The sequence below is a fragment of the Montipora capricornis genome, chromosome 13 (genome assembly GCF_036669925.1).
Source record: "Montipora capricornis isolate CH-2021 chromosome 13, ASM3666992v2, whole genome shotgun sequence".
Taxonomy (NCBI): domain Eukaryota; kingdom Metazoa; phylum Cnidaria; class Anthozoa; order Scleractinia; family Acroporidae; genus Montipora; species Montipora capricornis.
The window spans coordinates 43,578,608-43,596,219 of record NC_090895.1 but is presented as its reverse complement, the minus strand read 5'-3'; the positions used below and the strand labels follow the sequence as shown (position 1 = coordinate 43,596,219).

At 38.9% G+C, this 17,612-nt stretch overlaps 1 long non-coding RNA gene and 1 pseudogene across 1 annotated transcript; both read right to left on the bottom strand.

Annotated features, from left to right (window-relative positions):
- Positions 1-17,612, bottom strand: part of LOC138028565 (dedicator of cytokinesis protein 11-like) — a 93,177-nt pseudogene that overhangs the window by 26,266 nt on the left and 49,299 nt on the right.
- LOC138028567 (uncharacterized) lies at positions 2,931-8,099 on the bottom strand. The gene is made up of 3 exons (XR_011127676.1): positions 7,744-8,099; positions 7,160-7,218; positions 2,931-6,175 (listed from the first exon to the last, which is right to left on the bottom strand). It is a non-coding gene; the product is annotated as an uncharacterized lncRNA (long non-coding RNA).

Genomic DNA, 17,612 nt, shown 5'->3' with positions numbered 1-17,612 from the left:
TAGTCGATTGGATAAACGTTCTCGCCTCCTATCCCAAAATGAAAAGCGCCTGTGGGAAAGGGCAATGTGTAAACCTTAAAACATCTACAGCTGCATTTGAAAAATTGTAGGCGCATGACTTTGTAGAGTCCCTATACTAGCAGAAAATGTTGTCCAGCAGGACCTACATAAACGGCCTAACTCCCCACGCGTTCTTGCCACTCAATGGCTACACTAGCATCCGTCCGGTGTTACGCAAGTGACAGGTTCGAATCCTGGACATCGAATCCTGTCTTTACTTTAACCTATTTTCCGTTTACTTGATGTAGGCCGGCTTCAAATCGTGTCTGCTCCGACAGCCAGACAAGCGCCACACACGTGTCTCCTCTGCTAACATACTGTACCTTCAACAATTTCACCATTTCTATATCCGTGGATTGAGAACCATCGTATTTTTGGCAATGTCGGAAAAAGTTGTCGACTTCAGGATCCTACAAAAAAATTAAGAAAGGCTTGGTAATCGTGGAAGCGTCATGTTCTTTGTAGCCGTCAATGAGATGGCGAGATCTTGGTCGACTGTATGTATCTACATATTTGGACACTCGCAAGACAGAGGAAAGGAACAGGCAGTTTGAAACAGTTGGGATATTGGCCTCGGTATTTGGGAAATAGTGTCTGCTCCAGATATTCTGTAACTAAATTAGCGTCACAGCGTATACCGTAAGAAACTGAATTTTAAGAGTATGAAACTCAGTCACTCTCAAGCAAATCTTGCATGATTACCGTTACCAAGTTTTTCGATCAGACATTCTTAAGTTTGGTAAATTTAAGAATCCCTTAGGGTGTTCCAAACTGCATAATGTACAAAGTAAGACAAGAAAGAGCATAAATACAATTAAAAACAGATGTACGATCTTCAAATTCAAAACTAACCTCTGTGTTGACAGTGAAAACAAGCTTGGTGCAGACTTTGAATAAACGCTTTTCTCTGTCAACCCATTTTAATTCAGGGCCGGTGGTCTAGAGAAAATGGATAAAATGTTATTTTTTGCAATAAATGGAAAAGCAAACAACCTCAGGAAACAGTCCCGCCCCACAGCTTAATGCAAACAGAAGTAAAAGATTACAGTACACTTATACAGCCAATCAGAATGGCGTACAGCTATTTCACATGTGGAAGTATAACCAATCAACGATAGCGTAAAGGCGTTTCCATGCCAATCACTCGTGCATCTCGTGCAAATCGTACTTTGTTATTGAATTACATTAAATTCGCATTTGGTTCTATTGTTAGTGAATTTTTGTTTCTAATTTGCGTTCAGAAAACTATTTTAATGAAAATTCTCGTCTTATGTGTAATAAACAGTTCACGACATAGAAAGTGCTTTGTACGGGGTTTTATTCACTCGTTGTTTGTGTCAAAAACCCTCACTCGCTCGTTCCTCGCTCGTTCGGGTTTTTGACACAAACAACGAGTGAATAAAACCCCGTACAAAGCACTTTCTATGACGTAAACTATATATATCGCGCTGAAAAGAATGCTTTATGCCTTCGTTAGGCTGTTTATGTTAACGTTCTTTTACATTGTAAATAGTCAGTGTTTTTCAATAAGAATACCCTAGAGCCCAAAGGGTAGTACCACTGCCTTGGTCGGAGGTACACTTTCCCCGGTTTTTTCCACCTGCTGGTTTTTAGGGGTTTACATCTTCGACCCTGATGTATTGCTCTTCTCTTTATAATAGGGTTGATGTATAAATGTTTTTGTACCCATTTCAATGCTAATAAATGGCACGAAGGCTTGGCTAGGCAACGCACCCATACATCATCTTGCTCGAGCACAGTCGGTTAGTGCGCGGCCTTGGTGCAAGAGGTCCTGAGTTCGATTCCCGGATCTCGCATCCTTGTTTCGACTCCTTTCCTTTCCGTGTAGCTAAGTAGCTTTAAATACCCGTAAAACGGAGCACTGATGGAGAGGGGGGAGTAAAATGAGCGCACCGTCGACCTCAGGTTTGTCAGTTAAATTACTGTTACGAGTTATCGACGTTAAATAAGGTCTACTTCTGTCCGGTTGAGAAGTGGAGGCAAAATGTGATTTTTAAATCAAAAATCACTATTGCTAATTATTCATTTATTATCATCATATTATTATCATCACCATGGGTAACTTACTTGGTCCTGCAAGCGTTTATTACTGGACAATAAGTTTGCAGGTTTCCACCTCTCGAAAAAGCAGCGATCTTAATTAAAGTTTTGCCTCCAAAAATTTGAAATGTAAAAGTACACATAAAACACCGAGGTTTTTTTTTTATTATTATTTTACTATCAGGAACTTAATGCTTGTAAGGAGTGTTGGGCAAAATAGTTCCAGTATGTAGAAAATCGAAGCTGCGGCGGCTTTTTTCAAACTAATTTCAAATACACAAGCTTAGGCTATTCTTGAAAAATCTTACCATTTTCAATCCACCATAATAGGCAGACAAATAGCCACGAGGTGTTGTCTGTCCAACAAGGAGATTGGTTTCCTCTGTTTTGACTCTGAAGCAAGAACGATTACAAGTAAAGCTCGAGTCAAAACACAAATGTAAAGTTTGAGATAAATTTAAGACGCATAGTAAATTCGTTTACCAGTATCATGAAATTAAAATGCGACCATTAGAGTTACTGGGCCATAATATATTTCACATTCAAGCTGCTGATCTCAAAGGGCAACTTAAATGCACTTGTAACTTACAGTGTTCCCTGCAGAACTGGCATCCAGGCATAACCAACTAAAATAAAAACCAAACAACAAAAAGATACAATTAAAGCCACTTGTCCATTGAAGTGTGCAAGACTGTTACTCACCTCCTCGTAATTAAGACGAGATTTTTTTCAACATCGAGCAATAAAGCGCGCCAGCGGCCAAAAATCCCATAAGAGCTTGCGCGCATCTTACTTTCAGATCAGGACTTGTACCGTCGGCCATATTGTGTCGCGGTGGAAGAGCACGTAGAAGTTGTGTTGAGTGCAAGCGATTAGCCAACCATTTTACACAGGTATTTTATTCAGTCACTTCGGAAAGATCTGTAAAGCTTTGAAAAACGTTTTGAAGCGGTGAATTTATCGTATTTAGTTTAACCTTCTTGCAAGGTTATAACCAGTACGCAAATTGTTCGAAAAGATCTTTCTGCCGTAAGATTTCGAGTTCTCCGACTCTGCTAAGAGATCCAGTCTAGAATTAGTGTGTCAAGACTTGCATTTGGACTATCTTGAGATTGTAAACCTAGGATGAATTCTTATTATACTTCTATTAAAATAGTGTGAACAGTTCTTTTGTCATTGCCTTGTCTGTGACATGTGATCTGATATTCGAGTTAGAGGTAGTCAAGTTGATGTGGAAGCAGCTTCTGTCACTTGCGTTACGGTTCAGTGAGGTTTCCTACAGATCGTTTTCGGACTGCTGTTGTCGTTACAGCTCGGTGTACTCTATCGCTAGACCTTGCAAAAGGTAATTTTGTTTTTTTTTTTTTTTTGAAAGGTATTGAGTATTCGTGGATAGGTTCCTTTAGAGTTGATTTTCAGCTTATCTCCCGCACACTTCTTCCGTAAAAAGGTTCGTGAGACCCCCAGTGTTTAAGTCTTTCCTATTCAGTTCCCCCTTTAAAATTACACATTAAGATTGTGTTCAGCTTAGCTTCAATTGCCAACTTTCAATTTCGATTGTTGAGTTGAATTTATCATAAAATTTGCCACAAATGTTTCATTTTCCAATTCACTAGAGTTAAGTGTAGCTTATGTCAAAGTTAAAAAAAAAAGTTATTGAAGGTTTGATCTTTGTGAAGAATTGAAAAAAAAAAAAAGAAAAAGAAAGAAACTAGTCCCAGCTGAGCCTCAGAGATTGTAAACAATGTCTTCATGAATACCGGTACTTACTTGTAGTATATGTAAAAAACCTACAAGGAAGGAAGAATCTCGTCCCATAAATGATGTTAAAGGAAAAATGTCAAGCCTGTAGGAATACCACTATCTGCCTCTGATGTTCAGCATCCAACTCCCCTGTACAAGCTAAAACATTTAAAGTCACTACCAAAGTCCACTTATGTCCAGGTTTGACCCTAATTAGATGCACACCCAATTTTGACATCCAACACAAAGTGTCCCTTTAAGTCTAACAATTTGCTACCTATTTTCAACAATAAGGTAAGGGTAAAGGTCAGCGTTATTTTTAGCTTTGGGTAAATGCAGCAGCTAATCTTCACTTAAAGAGTAGCATTTGGGGGACACTTTGTGACATAAATTGTCTGTATTCTGAGACACAAGTGATGTTGAAGTTGGCGAGAAGAGCAAGGGGACACTTCGTGACGCTTATTGAAATCCGCGTGCATCTAATTAGGGTCAAAGCTGGACATATCCCAAAGTCAGTAGATGATTTGTTCCCTGAAGGTAAGAAAACTTTTTTGGCCCTCATAAGCAGTTTAAGGTGCTGTGGTGCATGTTATGTAAGGCTGCACAGCCTGTCACCCAGTGTAAACAAAAGTGTTCCACAGCCCCTGTCTGCAAACAATTCTATTCAAAATCAAGTTGGTTGTGCCCCAGTGTCATATGAACTGACGTCAAAGCGAACTCAGCGGAGGATTTGAAACAAACTTTAAAACTGTGCAAGGCAAAAAGTGGCTGAACTTAAAACAGAAGTTGAAAACATGGGTGCCTCAAATGAACAGATCTGCCAGGAAATTCTTGAAGGCCAATTTGATGGGGTAAACTTTCCTTCTTTTAACTCACATGGTAAAATTCTACCATACATATTCTACCTTACTAGTTGGTTTTTCAGTTTATGTGGATTGATAATGAAAAGATGAACACAATTCAAGGATCTTCCAAGCCCGCGAAACTGAAAACATGGCATACTGTCATGCTTGTATAACAGGGTAAAAGTTACTACTGGTAACCCTACAAAATACAGTGAAGACCCACACAAATGAACCTAGAATTTTCGAGGTCAGGCTGAGCAGGTTCTAATATTTTAGGCTATTTTTTCATAATTCAGGCTGATTACATGTAGTTTCTTAATAGGTTCTTATTTCTCAGAGGAACAACAATAAATTTCTATATTTTATTCATAAGATATGTAAACAGTATTGCACTGTAGCTTTATGGAAAACATATTTCTAGAGAAAATCCAATAAAATGCCAATCAAAGAAAACATCTACACAATAGACCTAATCGGCTAACTCAATGTTGTACCCAATTCAAATCTCCTGAGATTAAGATTCTTTGAGTATTGTATTTGCATTATGTACCATTCATATTTAAATGATATGGAAATAACTGAAACAAAACATTTTATTCCCAAAGGGTTTGAATTGGGTACAACATTGAGTTAGCCGATTAGGTCTATAACAGGAGTTTTCTCGAGGGTGATTTTTTTGTAAAAGTACCTGAGTCTTTTTCTTTGCCAGGCTCAGCAGGTTCTTGTATTTTTGGGTATTTTTAAAATGCCAAATTTCAGCCTGTACTAGGTTCTTATATGTGAGTTTGTACTTGTATGCATTATTCCCTAAAATAGAAAAATAATCCAGGCTATAAAGAGTACTCTTTTTGTGTTCTAATAATCAGATCAGAGTCAGTAATTATTACTGACTAATTCAACGTCAGGACATTTTTCCTTTACCTTTGATAATAAAAAAATAAGATCACAATATTTTTCACCTCTATCAGTACTTTGCACGAATACTGGCTTTAGCAATGTTTTGGAAACATGATTGTAAACATGCGGACCTCACTCTCCAGGAGGTGTTTCTTACTAGAAGTAAAAAGTAAAAGGAGCAAGCCATTGTCTTCACTTCTTTCAAATTCCATTCAGGAAAAAGTGAATGCAAATGCTAACATCATGGAGAGCTTAGCTCTCAGCTACTCCAGAGAGAGGCCTGGAAGTCCCAAATGGGTTGAACTGTTGAGCTGTGTGGCACAGCAATACACAAATAAGGAAATTAAGCAAATGTTCAGGTTTACTAACAGTCGAGGAGAAGAAGTACCATGCACAGACTACGAATTAACAAAAGCTAGACTTTATAGTAAGATGTATGGTCCAGGAGCAGCACTTCCGAAAATAAGACGCCAATATGGTCATAAACTTCCACCAGAAACCATTGCTTTTGTCTTAGAATTTATCCATCATCTAGACAGTGAAGAGTATTCATCTTATAAAAGTGGCCCCTGTGATGGAAAACAAAAATCATGGATGAGTGAATTATTAGGAGGAGGAAATCAACCTGTTTTGTGGTTCAATTAAGCAAAATAAGTCTGCCTTTTATGACAGATATACATTGTAAACACTGGAGATTAGACCTATAAGCTTTAGTACAATTTTTAAGGGTTTGTCTGCAGGAAATTTCAAAATAATGGCAGAGAAGGCAGGACTCTAATATTTGCACAAAACTTGGCGCGGAGTATTTCATCCTGGTAGATAAGCTGCTAACTCGTTTAGGTGAAATGCTGAGGAGCCAACGTAAACCAGACATAACTCCAGGATTAATGAGCAAAGCAAAGACGTCAACAAATAATATATGACTGTTTCCGGTACAAGAAAATTCAGGACGAACATATTTTTGCTACAGTGGTACATCTTCCAACACCATCTAACAGGACATTTCCACAGCTTTGCTCTTTCCACACGCCAGCAGTCTAACTTAAGTTTTTTGGCATCACCTTCACCTTTTTGAGCAATAAAAATTCTTGGAAATGATGTGAACTTTCCAAAACTAATGTGAAAGGCAAAGAATGTTGTTGTCCAAATATGAAAAGTACAACCTTCAGGCTGAAGAACGCTCGCACGTGCAGGAAGCTCGAACGCAAGTGGTTTCGAATGTCAATTATGTAAACAAATTGAGGTGTTGTATTTTCAAACTAAAATTACGCAACTGGTTCAAAACAAAACCACATTTATTTAGGTAGCACTGAAAAGCTTGCACTTTAACGTTCTGTATTGTAGTGACATATGTCTGGTACACTATACAATGAACTTACAACAAAGCGGATAAACAGTGCTGCCATAAAGAATTCGTTAACCAATTATCTCTGCCACAAAGGAATCGCGGATGATTGGAAAAGTTCATGATTTCAAAAGCATTTTACTATGCAAAGTGAAAGCACCAGAGGTGATGTTCAAAATAATAGTATGATCAGTAATCCAGTACTTACCAAATGGAAGCAGATCTCTTGCTGAAAGGGCGATGTTTAAAGTTGAGAAATGCATTACCCTGCAAGTTTGAGACGAGATCAGACAACCGGTTCAAATACATTTAAAGCAAATAATGCTCAAATCAAGTGTACAACATCTAGAAACTTTCAATTAAGACGTGCAATCCTTGGTACAACAAGATTTTTGCAGCGTAGCCTGACAAGAAAGAGGTAAGTAATATGGGTTTCGCACAACGGTGTATTTTATTTTCAATTCCCAAACGCATAAAAACTCAAGGATGTATATTCCGCTTACGCTGAAACAACTAACAAAATTACGGTTTCAACAGAACAGGTGAAGTCAAAACCTTCATTTTGAAGTGTTGGCAGTTCATAAAGTTCAAAAATAATCTCGTTTGAGCTTTTTTTTCTCAAGGGAAAATCTCGCTCAATGAATTGGAGAACGCAAGTTGAGCTCGACCGGCTTAACGCTCGACCCTTAAGCTAATTGTGCTTTAACACAGCCTTTCAAAGAGATTTCAGAGTTTTAAAGTATCAATTGTTATTGAAATAACTTAGGTTATAGAAGTAAAACAATTACATACCTTTAATGAATTGATTTGGCAAGATAGTATCGACAGTAAACCGTCTCAAACCGTCAGAATCAGCCATAACTTCTGTGCCAAACGGCAGGCATTGTTCGCATCTCATGGCAAGTCTACTGAAGCAAATCTCCCATTTGCATCCTAGGCGTTTTTCTACCACAAAATGCTTTATATCCTTCCGACAAAGGTTAGAAATGAGCCAGGGAACAGGACTTTTTCTGAGTCGAAATGACTGTGGCGGCCATCAAAATATTCCCCGGCGCGAAACACACTTGATTTGACTGGCGGCAAAAGATTATTATGGTATTTTTGGCCGCGCAATGCTCGAAGTTCAAAAAAATCTCGTCTTAAGTGTTTTCCCCCTACTAATTCCGTACATCTTCACAATTAAAATTTAAAAAATTTAGGTGTGTTTTTTGTTTGTTTGTTTTTGGGGGGGAGGGGGGGATAAAATTCTCAAACTATACACCACAATGAGGAATGCCCTTACAACGATCCAAGAAAACACACAAAAAAGGCTGCGCGACTAAAGCCACTCGGCAAAAGAAAGGCGGTGAGAGAACTTCTCTTCATCAATCGGCCTTCTTCGTTTTATGCCAAGAAGAGAATCCTCATTAATCATTACGTAACGTCTGGAATTCCTTTCTATTAAATCTGTGAAACGATTGAAATGCAAAGATATTTTATGTGTATATGTAGACGATGATGACCCGGGAATACTCGCAAAATATCGGAGTTCTCCGAACAGGAGTCGAACCAAACAACCTTTCGATTTCCGAATTTCTACCGCAGATCTACAGGAGACTCGTTGGACCTTGGCCATTAAACTAGGTTCAGTTGACGTAAGTTCTTAAAAGTCCTCTCTTGTTCGGGCTTTCAAGACCTCAGAGAATGCGTTCCACAGCACCACTGACCTGGTGTCTCTATGGGCGCCGGTTTTCCCTTGTATGATCCGGTTCCAGTGCTACTTTTGGTCTGCTCGCAGGCGATGTGTTGAAATGTGAAAAACACATGATGCTTCTCTGTTAGTTGAGTCGGGAGCTTGATTTTAACCTGTGAGCAAATAAGCGTGTTGTAACGTGAAATATAAATAATGAGGCTAAATGAAAGGTTTCCAAAGGCAACGTTAGAATTAGAGATACTGCTAACCAGAAATGTGACGCTGCTCCCATTGACAAGTATAAAAAGTGGTACTGAGCATTCCACTAACTGCCTCCTCAGAGTGACAGAAGCCCGGACATAAATTGTGGCCGGGTAACCTCCGATCAAACCCTTTTTGTCCCTCAATTTTTCATTGGTTCTCAAACATCAGCGAGTGAAGGCACCGCAAGCAACCCCTGTCATCCCATTATATTTTGCGACATCTACGGATCAACCCTACCCATGGATGAGATCTCAAAAGGGATAAACCATCACACGATTCCATTAAAAATGGTACTACTATAATCATCAGGGTAATTACTTTGGCCAATCAAAAAGGAAGGAAACAATCCAGTAAACCAATCAAAACTCGACACAAAGCGCAGGAAAATGTGAACGCGCGAGCCACGATTGGTTTTGGTTTCACTTCTAATTGGTCGAAAAAAGGGCGCGAGAACTTGAGGGGAACCAATTCAAACGTTGGTTTCTTTAAGTGAGGAGTAACCGGACTACCCAGACGAGAAACCGCTTGAAGCAGAGAAGGGAACCAACAAATTCGATTCGGTTCCGGCAATCGAAACTTTAACAAACAACGATAGGTGGCAAATACTCCCACCATTGCCCCAGCACTACCCCTTGGAGAGGAAGATAGAGATAATAAAAAAAGGCTCCAACATCCCTCTAACCTTTTGGACAAAGGACGTGTGGAGAAGGTGTATCTGAACCTAACAAACAGAGACTGACTGACCTCTTCATAAAATGTGGGGTTTGTACAGTGATGGACGACAGCTGCGTATGCGTGTGTAGTGAATCCAGGACTTCCTTTCTTCTTGTAAATACACTACAAAACCAACGGTTCACTCAACAGTTGCAAAAATCCATTCATACCATAGAAAGCTTACGGTGACAACAATTGCTGCGAGAATGTAGCATACAGAAGGTGATCCGCAAGTACAGCTGTACAATATATACCAAGGTATGGTCTGAATTCCACTGAGTGCACATAGTTATAGAAGTTTAAGAACTCCTCGTCAAGTGCTCTGTTCACGTGCACTCTCCCACAGACTATTAATTTGGCCATTTTATACGAAGTTGCGATGCAGAGCTAGGTCAGAAAACTTCTTTCTTTTCTATACTGGTCTTGCCACTGTCATCTCTTTTTTCTTTGCATAAGCGCCTAAATATGCGTAGTAAAGAGTTCGATCCTGGCTGTCCGAAGAGTCGTACGGGTACGAATCCTGCTATGTGACAATATTTGAGCACAGTCTCGATCCCTACAACCACACAATAATCCCCAGGAAGTGAAAAGTAAAATAGTCAAAGATTTTAGTTACCTTCAGAGGTCGCGAATGTTCGTCATCAGAATCCCTGAATTCAATCTTAACGGAAATGTTTCTGGCCTACCGAGGGATAAAAAATATACCATACAAATTTTGTGAGAAATTTCGCTTATCAAAGCCAAGGAAGTATTACTTAACTTCGCCTAAATCTGGAAAACCTCTTTCGAATCTACTTTCAACACACTAATTTACATGTAATTTAGTGTGCTGAAAGTATATGCAAAATATGTTTTCTTGAGGTCAATTCAAGTTGCACTTGTATTTTTACATGCATGTACACGCAAAAATGCGCTCAACAAACATCGTTACAAGTTATTGCCACAAGAATCCGACTTGTAATTACAGGTGTAGCGTTACACCTGTACAATTTGGTACGAGTAAAATTCAATAAAAGTTTTACTGGAGTCCGCCTTGTGTCTTTACAAACGTCCAAACAATAATAGTTAATTGTTATTAATTATTACAAGTGCAAATTACAAGGCATAACTTACTTGTAAGATTAACATACGACTTGTAGGAAACGTATTTCCAAATTTTAATAAGTCATCGTCGAGCGATGGAGAACTTGATGAACCATTGAGTCGCCGAGCTATTCGGCACCCTAGAATATTTGAGGAAAGACCGTTGTTTGACCTTGAAAATCCACGTGAATTGCGGGAGAAATATCGCCTCTCTGTCGAAGCATTCGAGTATTTACTTGCAGCACTAGGCAAGCAGCTTGAACAAATAAACCTCGTGCAACTGGAACTTAAACATGTAGTCTCCAAGCGTATTCAAGTAACGTTACAATCGTAAAGCGACAGTTGTACATTACAATTGTATCGTGAACCGGGCTACACGTATAAATCTAGAAAATCTTCTATTGAATTTATTAATTTACAAGTTGGACTTTACACGCGTAATTTACACGAGTAAAAAATAGACGTGTAGCTTTAATTTCTTATTGAATTCACAAGTAATAAAAGTGACTACACAAACTAAAGTCTACTTATCTTTCATTCCCCATGTTAGATAGTTATAATAATGATTGGGAGGCAGAAATTTTGAAAAATCATAAGACTCTGCGCGGTCGGAAGTATTCGTTTATTCACACTCCAGTTGCTTTTTTTTAAATTGTTTTGGGCAGTTTTTGAGCAACACTGAAAACATAAAAGCTAATGCCAAATCATCTTTCGGTTTTTATGAATGGCTTCGAAAGCATAATAAACCTTTTATTCCTCAGAATGTTCTTTTAGCGAGTAGTTAATCAGGGCTTGAAATTGCGACCAATATAGTCGCATTTGCGACTTTTCTTCACCTTGCGACTAAAATATCTGGTTTAGTCGCAAAGACTTTGAAAGTGGGGTGCCTGTGAACGTGCTGATTTCTTAGCGCACTTCCACTATCAACAAAACATAGACCTTATTCATAAATGGCGGTCAATTTATAATTCTTTTGTCGAAGTGCAAATTAGCCTACCAAGCCTCGATACCATACAGTGAATTGAAAAGATTTCTTGCGCTAAAATGAGGCTTGGTAGGCTAATTTGCACGAGGACAAAAGAATTATAAATGTGACCGCCATTTATGAATACGGTCTATACATTTTACATTTACATTTAGAATCCAAATTTACCTTGGAGAAAACCTTTTGGTTACTGTAGTTGAGTGAAAGTGGATAAACATAGAGGTTATTAACGTAGGCAGTGTGTGGATGAGCGGCCTCTGGGCATGATTGACAGAATTCCTCCACCTCAACTGTTGGCCGAATGACTCCAGATGATTCATCCCACGGTTTTATGGGAACCAGTGATGACGTCAGACAATCTGTCAACAAAAAATAAGTATGTCTCGATAGTCGTCATCGCAAAGTACAGCAACGATGCAGCTCGACAAGGTCGAACCGAAAGCATACTACGGCGTCTCTGGCAGCCGCTATACGGTCCATGCATGACCTTGGAGCACAGCTTACAGCCAGCTGGAATTAGCTGTATGCTGGTTTTTGCTGAGGGAGGAAAACTGGGGAACCCAGAGAAAAACCCTCGAAGTGGAGAAGAGAACCAACACAAACTCAACCCATTTATGGCGTCGGGTCCGGGAATCGAACCCGGCCCACATTGGTGGAAGGCGAGTGCTCTTACCACCGCGCCAACCCCGCAAGGCAAATTTCATCGCTAATTAATAAAATGGTGTTCGTGTTATTTCCCTTTTAAATGATGGATTTTTTGGTTTGTTTATCACTACGAAAAAAGTGAAGTGATCTTCGCACTTATCTGGACAACATAAGCAACTGCCATTTATAGACACCTCTGCGATGCCAGTGCAATGCTTTACAAACTGAGCTATAAAAATACCACATTCCTGCTAAAACAGTTGAGCTAGGATCCCTTCTAGTACAAATCAGTGAACGCCTTTTCAATGGAAGCTCCGCTTCAACTTCGTATGAATGGCCGTGTGATATACATTTAAGGTACATACCAATTGGTCATCACTTAGGCGTAACAATTCCTGAGTTTCCTTTATACAGGTCCCCCCGGCCAGGGAATTTAATAAATATATTCAAGCATACTGTACTCCTCAATGGACCCCTTACTTGTTATTCTTTCTCTGTGGGTCTTGACAGAGATTTTTAAAGTGCCGGGTATCAGTTGTTGTTTAAATTTCTCTCTCCTAAAATTGAAAAAAAAGGTTAAGCAATCATTGATGCTCGTGAGATCTTTTTCTAAAGTTATCAGTGAATTTGTTGCATTTCTTAGGAATAGTGACCCTTCCATTACAGATTCTTTTTGACGTCCAACCCTACAGAAATTCCACTTCAGCTCCACACTTTCTTTTCTCTTTGGATTTGTTGTGAGCCTCCTGTTGCTTTGTTTTTTCAGTCATGCTCAAAATGGTCACAAAAGACTCGATCCCAAATGACAAGGTTCGTGCTGGATTTTGAAGATAAAATTCCAGGAGTATTCAAGGAGTTTTCAAGAACCAGAAATTGAGTTTTCAAGGAGTAATATTTTTAAGGAGATTTCTATGCCATACATCGTGTTTCAGTGTTTTCTTTGCTTAAAAAGAGGAGCCTACACTGATATTCTTTCCCACATCCTGCAAGTTAAGTGCATGCACAGGCATTTTAATTTTTGCATTAATCTTTCCCCAATAGTCAATTTGATCAATTTTTGAGATGTCTTCTCTTTAACTTCAGGGGCACCCAACGAGAATATAGTTCAAAACCACGTATTTTAGAATTAAAACGGTAGATATAGGCACATTTTTATCCCCTAAAAATTTTTCATCTGTTCGGATTTTCTAGCTGAAAGTCTAGTGATCCGAAAATTATAGGGATTCAAACTTACCTTTTCGAAAATAAGGCTCCCGAAAATTCTATGTGAAAATGAAAATGGGCAATGATACCATTTTTTAGATGTTCGAAAATCCTAGGACAGGTAGGCAAGCAAGAAATTTGACAACAAATGTTCCGAAAATTCTAGATCTCAAATCGTCTTCCGAACAGATATTTTCCGAAAATTGACGTTGGGTGCCCCTGCAACTTAGCGTGATCTTCATTTTCTCTTCGCATGATGCAATCTCTACAACTTTCACCTAAGCAAAAATTCAAGCAGTTTTCAAGCAGTTTCCCACAAAATCCCTTTTTTTCAAGGGCTTTTCAAGTGCCCTTGAAGTCCAAAATTAAATTCCAGGGCTTTTCAAGCACTTCAATATAGCACGAACCCTGAAATGATCGATGTCCCTTTGTTTTTTTAGTTGATGGTCTGGGACAACAGCCACGCTGAAAATGGTCACAAGAAACTCTCCCAATTGACGTCCCCTGTCTCCAGTCTTTCATTACAATTTATATAATAAGATCTACAATGCATGTATTACATGTACTTACTACATGTAACATCACCGTAAACACTGCTCTTAAATTTCCAAAACAAACGTGACAAAATGAAAAGAAACGAGCAGAGACAAAATGAGAAACACCCAAACGAAAATAAAGAAAGCAATAATTAATTCCAGTTTAATCAAATCTTTCCACTCTCATTTTGACAATTATTGTTTCTGTCATTAATTTCTGGCCACAACGGCTCCAAACTTACGTGACACTGTAATTTGTCAGCAGTTTAATCATTTCATCATCGCTAAGCTTTTCCCTGTCCTGCAAAACAAAAAAGCCTAAATTTAAGGATCAAAGGAACCCTAAAATACATTCAAAGCCGCTTCATCCTCTGTCCATGAGAGAATCTGAACAATTACTATGGCCATTTACTCTGAGCGTAAGTTTTGGATTTCAATTTCCACTAAGGCTCACTCTGTAGCTTTACATTTCAGCGTGCAAATGCAGCTTATCATATGCAAAATGCAAGTTTAAAAGTCTGAAAGTCCAAAACTCCCGTGTTGCATTTTAATTCTCTGGTATACACACACATTGCATTATTAAACTAGAGAGCCTTTGACGTCATTTTTCTCCTCGATACAGCTCTCTCAAGAACTTAAGTAAATTTAGTAATGGCAGACCATTAAATAGCAAAATTCCAGTTAAAATAATCAGGTCTCTTTTTGAAATCAAGGCTTAAAAGTTTGGTGGCTTAGTGCTTAGTTAACAAAGTTTTGAAATCCAGAGAAAAATAAGAATTGATATTTTGGTCACAGGGACACTTCATGCAACTTGTGTGGGCAAGATACACTGTAGCAGTTGCTCAATAGAAGTTTTCCTGTCACAGCTGTACATGCATATTCTGAAAGAAGTGAATAGAGGAATAAAGGTGTTCATTCAAACAACAGAAACAACAAAAAGACTGCCAACCTGTTTGTAAATTGATGAAATCTCACTGCTGTCCAGTTCCCCCTCAGTATTGAACAATGGTCTAAAAAGAGAAAGCAAAACAAAAAAACATGAAAATTTTATGCATTTTAACAATACTGAAGTCAGGGACCACGCCCTTCTAGTAGGTTTTCAACAAACGCAGCAACAAACTCAATTACTTAAAGGGACACATACTTAAGCAAAATAAGTGTCCATCGTTTTCCTTTCTTTGGATAGAAAATTGAACTTTAGCTGAGAATACAATTCAAAACCAAAACTTAATGGTTAATTCCGTCCTTGTTAGTGTATGTTAACCCTGAGAACATTTGAAAATACTCAGGATAGCAAAATGGGACATACCATGACTCAACTACTAATCAAAACAAAAGAGAGCAAATTTGGTAGCTGCAAGCAGTGGCAAAAAAGTTGAGACACTGAATCGAAAATTCACCTCTTCTTCCTAAAGTCCCATTTCCGTTCAAAGAAAAGTCCATTATCCGATATGGCTCAGTTCATGCATAAGGTAAAGGTAAAGGTACACCTTATTTCACGTCGTCGGAAGTTCCTTTACTCTCTAGAGAGTATTCTCCCAGGAAGCCAACGGTGCGCTCATTTTACCCCCCTCTTTCCATCAGTGCTCTGTTTTAAGGGTATTTAAAGCTACTTAGGCTGTACTGAAAGGAAAGAAGTCGAAACAAGGATGTGAGATCCGGGGATCGAACTCAGGACCTTATGCACCAAGGCCCCGCACTAACCGACTGTGCCACCCTTGCTCCTTAAAATATTGGACAACCCTCTATCCAGCCTTCATACATGTCCAAAATACACAAGTTGAGTCAGGTTATAATGTTTGATGCTGTTGACATCCATCTTACCAAACAAAAACAGAACAAAAACCTTGAACAGTGCCAACGTATACCTTCTGGTCATAAGTAGCGCTAAAAATTAATACAGTAATGTTCTATGCTTCATTGATAAGGCATTTGACTAAAATACATGTACAGTTGTACATTGTAAAGTATGTTGTATGACTTGACTTCTGATGATCGGGTCACCTTTACCAAATAGTTGATTCAACTCAACTTTTATTAGCTAACCCTCTTAACCAAAAGGACGGGAAGATCTGGTTATTTTTGGTTGTGGTAACAAAATGAAGTTATTTCTCATCAGTTATTTAGAGACACCAAGTGTCGGTTTGCCTAGCGTTGACAACCCACAACGTCCTGCACTAGTAAGTTTGATGTTCTAATGAAAGAGCCACCTACATTGTACTTCAGAGTTGGTGTGATGTCAGTAATGAATTTTACTAACTTAATAAAATTAACGTAGATGTAGATATAGACTCACCTTGCAGTCCATCCGAATGGCATGCCATATTGTCCAAGGCTCTTGCAGCAGATTTCAGCTAGTTTGTGTGCTTTCTGTGAAGCTTTTTTGATGTCTCCAGACTTGAGGTATGCTTCAACACAGGAACCGATACTGCCCTGTAAGACTTTCTCTATTCTGACCACCAAATAAACCTCTTGGTTGGGATCAGTTATGGAGAATATTGCCTAATCAAATATCAATAACACAGCAACACCTCATTAATTTTTGTTTGATCACGTTAGATGCTGCTATAATATTGTGTTGGTAAATTCTCAGGCTCTTGAAGTTTCATTGTTTGAGTTGTCAAGACGAATACAGATTTTACTCTGTCTTAAGCCAGACGATTAATTTTTATTTTTAGTTGTCAATGTGAGACGCTTCAGGGATGAATGGGCTTTAAAAAGCCCAATTTCCAGTAAGACAAGCACTGGTCCATAAATTTACATGTAGGCACAACACTTAAGCCTAGCTTTCATATGTCGGGAAAATCTCAGACGATTGGGGATTTCGCAGTTTCCCAAGCATCCCCTATTTTGCCCACTGATGAAAACCATAAATCGTAGACATCCCCCATAATCTGGGATGGTTGGGGACGAATCGGGAAAATAGAAAGCGTTTCTATTTTCCCTACGTGTCCCAGATTTTTGAGATCGTTGGCGATCATTCCCGACATATGAAAACTCAAATTTGTACTTTCAGGGACATCGCTGATGGTTCTTAGCTCATTACCAATCCTCTAAATTGCATGTTTCAATTTTTGGTGCACTTTCCATTTTCCGCCAGTCACTATCGGGAGAATCTAGGACAAGCATCTGGCGATTTTCCGATATGTCGGCAAAATCTGGGACTGTGAAATCCCGGGTCGTCTGGGATTTTCCCGACATATGAAAACTAGGCTTACATGAACGCATTGTACATACAAGTGCAAATTAACGTTTACGATGCAAGCAACATACAAGGAACCAACATGAGCTGCATTATTCTGTCTGATTTCTAACAAGTGCGACTTACAGGGTGTACATGTGTGTTGCCCCTGCTGCTGACATAATATTATACATGTAAAAATATTTAATATGCACAAGACTCCACCTGTTCTCAAAATCAGTTGGTACAGCTGTAGCTGCAGTGCAGCAACTATTACCTTTAATGGCTCTCTAAGCATGCCCTTTGGGCTAATGGGTTATTCCAGAAAAAATCCACACCCCCCCGACGGCTGGGGCCGCTTTTTAACCCCCCCTCTCA